Source organism: Fundulus heteroclitus, chromosome 3 (assembly GCF_011125445.2).
Source record: "Fundulus heteroclitus isolate FHET01 chromosome 3, MU-UCD_Fhet_4.1, whole genome shotgun sequence".
NCBI classification, from domain to species: Eukaryota; Metazoa; Chordata; class Actinopteri; order Cyprinodontiformes; family Fundulidae; genus Fundulus; species Fundulus heteroclitus.
This window is the reverse complement of record NC_046363.1, coordinates 42,024,689-42,028,439: the sequence shown is the minus strand read 5'-3', so window position 1 is coordinate 42,028,439 and position 3,751 is coordinate 42,024,689.

The window sequence follows — 3,751 nt, the reverse complement described above, 5'->3', positions numbered from 1 at the left end:
CGTTTTGTGTCATGTAGTATTTGCAAACCAGCAATGCAGCAGTTCTATAACAGGAGAGTCCAGGAATGTTACACAGAGTAGCGGCTATGAAACTCCCAGAGGGGGCTTCGCACTTTGCCCTATGGGGAAGTGGTGGCCTAGTGGTGGTTAGAATTATGTGATTTTGTCCCTGAGGTTCTAGGTTTGATTCCCACAGACTGCCACTCTGGGTCCCTGAGCAAGGCCTTTAGCCCTAGAAACTCCTCAGGCGACATGTAGTGGCAGCCCACTGCTCCCTAAGGGGTGGCTTAAATGCAGAGGACACATCTCACGTAATATTTTGATGACAAATGAAGATCGCCTTTCAATGGGCGTGCATGTCAGAGTGGGAACGCGTGTTGGGCAGGCACTGTTGAACGTGACGCTGCCTCTAATACACATGTTTTCAGCTCTTCAGTGACTCACAAATTTCCACTTTGGAAAAAGATGCAAGAATCAAATGATGTTGATTTAATATCTGGACTGTTTTCATTGTTCAAGTTGATCAGCATCTCAAAAAATGACCACTGTCCATCAGCAAATTCTGACCTATTTTTTTTAATATTTATTTATTTATTTAAAAAGGACAGAGCATGATAATGAACATACATGATTATAGTAACATGGATGTAAACACCAGATTCTACCCAAAGGCTAATTTCCATCTGTTGTCCCTGGGGTAAGGGAACAAGAAAACAATATTGGACAATAAACGTCTAAAAAAATATATATACATTCTATCTAAAGCCCATCTTTCTAGTATACATACTCACATTACACAATATAATTCTGTTGAATTATTATAAAATGCTTATATTCATACATATTCACATTTTGTTGTAAAATTATTTTCCAAACATCATCCTTCAACAACTCCATCAGAAATAAAACTCTCACACATTAATCTGATTCACTCAACGTTGGACTCAGCCTTTCTTTAATGTCATCATAAAATCCAATAAGGTTAGAAATAGAAATATGTAATATACTTGACGTAAAGCTCCGCCTTAACAACAATACAGAAGTGAAATAAAAAACAATCCATGTTGCAGTTGCTACAGTTACAGTGCACATCTTTAGTGAGAATACACTAAAATAATGACTTTGTTTCCATGACATGGAAACATCTAAACCTTTATTTGTACAGCTCGTCTCAAGAGAGACCTGTTGGCACATCTTTAAAAACTCCCACAGAACAACACAAGACTTATCCAAATGCAGGGTTACGATGTTTAAAAGAAAAAAGTTAAAATATCAACCTTCAACCAAAGTCTAAACCTGATTATCACAACATTTTCTCCCACTTTTGTTTGTAAAAGCGAGCCGTGGTATAATTGCTTTGATGCACCAGCCAGACAAATACAAACCAAATTTTCTGGACTGTTATTTAACAAGAATATTTCTTGTTAACTAAAGTAAAATGCCAAGGATGCACAAATATACCCTTCTGTCCATATTCTGTACGTTGGGTCTGTTGTTTGGAGGTTTGCTGGGAAACGGGAGCTTTCCTCCAGCGCTCAATGGGCCAGAGGCAAGTCGTTGGTAAATCCCAGGGCTGCAACACAATATGTGATGAATATTAGAAACATCAACATTCTCCCAACTTTCAGTTCAATCAACAACATTTAGATTTTTTTTTTTTTGTCAAGTGAAACCCCGGTTGCTACACCCCCAATAAGGCGTTGTTTAGGTTTGGGTTGCAGAGGTACCTCCTGAAGACCAGTAGATCTAAGCTGTCAGCATGCTGTGAGCTGCATGGCCCAGTGTCTGGTAGGGATGACAGAACCAGGGCAATGGGTTTACTGCACGTAATTTCTGTAATCTAATCTCATCTGGTCCCACAGTGCCTGCAGCATGATGGTGGACACATTTCTCCTCCTGTGAAACCCTCTGATTCAGTTATTTTACCTTTTCTCTCTACAGTTGTTCTCATTTTAATGGCTAAATTTCTTAAATGTCTGTCGCTCAGATCACTGACAGGACTTTTAGGAGGCAGAAGATGGATTTTTGTGGCCACTGCATCCTGCGGCGTTTCATATGTCACTGCAGGCGCTTCATGAGAAAACAGTGGCCGACAACATCAGAGAGGCGGTGTGGCTGAATCAACCCGTTTCTAAGTTGCTTTTCTAGTTTTCTCTAAAAAGCTTAAAAACCCTGCAGGGAAATGATGCCACCAAGCGGAGCAGTTTTTAGATTTGGGGGGACAATTAGTTGTTTTTTTCCCCCATAGGGCCACATTGTTTTATACCCTTATTGAATGAAACCATTATTGGAGTGTGACAGAAGGAATCAATAAGAGGGCAAATATGTTCTCGCTGCCCTGAAAGAGGTTGAGAGAAATCAAGAACAATTCTTCTGGACTTCAAGAATAAATCCACACAAGTACAGCGTGGGATGAGATGTGGAGGGCATCCTAAATGTTTGGTAAATGACTAAATGTTTGGTAGGAGAAGTCATGACTGGAATGGTGAAGCACGATGCTTCGTTAACAAATTCAATCGATTCTGACATACAGTACATCCCTCCAAAACAGACAGCTGACCTGCTGTTTGCTTGCTGTCCTGAATGAGTCACTAGGTGGCGCTGTTACAGAAATAAAGACACACAGGGTCTCATCAAGCAGCTTTATGAGTGGCAACTTACATGAACGTTTAACGCCAGTTAACAGTGCAGAGAAAATTACAGCAAATGGCTGATTGGGTTGCAGGAAGGAACATCTTTCCGACGAAGAATGAGTCTGATTGTTTCTGTAATAAAACGTTATATTCTGGTGATTTAGATACATTTTCTGTTATTTGTCATTTACAATTTATCTCTTTGTAGTTGTGGTCCTGATAATCAAGCGATTTGCATATCCTGAAGAGCTGCCTGCCGCCGTGCAGAATTATTCCTCCCTTTTTTTTTTTAACAGAGGGCCCCTTGCAGGCTGCGGAGCCTCGTCTGACCCCCCACCCAGCGTGGTGATGGTGCCACGGCGTGAACAGGCACTGCAGCCTTTTCCCAGGAACCAAAAGACAGGTGGACAGCTGTTTACTGAATAGGCGCTCATACTCGAGAGCTTAATTGAGCTTCATAGGGCTAATTAAAATGCAAAGAAAAATAATCATGATTATGGTAATTATTTCTAGTGTCCAATGTGTCTTCGGGAGATGGGTTTGCTTTGAAAAATCCTTTGTTTTTGGTTGGGTGCAAATATCTTTAATGCTGTCGTTTCTGTTACGTAAAATAAATAATTCTAAGCGCTTATACGACGACACATCTAATCAAAGGTCCTCTTTAAGTGAAATATCAAAATTGCCCCAATTATATTTCAGATTATTGTTAGAAAATGATATGTTAAAGGAAAGAGATAGCTTTAAGACATACTGGGGGGCCATACACTTACACATGTTAAGCATTTTATTTCCTAACAGAAGAAAATACTCAGTTTGAAGTAGATTCAGGAAAGTAAGCCTTTTTTTTTTCATAAAGTGCCTCCAACCAACCTAAGCAACCATGCTGTCATAAGATCACTTTTCAGTTTTCTTAAACACCCAATTACATTTAAATAAGACAGTGTTCCCTTTGACCCCGTCACTGTATTTCTCTGTATGTGAGCTGTGGGCTGTGAGCGAGGCACGTGGGAACGGCGCTGATCCGCCCCTCCAGCTACACGGCTCCGTCCTAAGCAGCTGTAGCCTCCTGTGGCTCAGCCTCCGGCTTGTGTGCGATTGTTGTTCTTAACGCTGTTCTG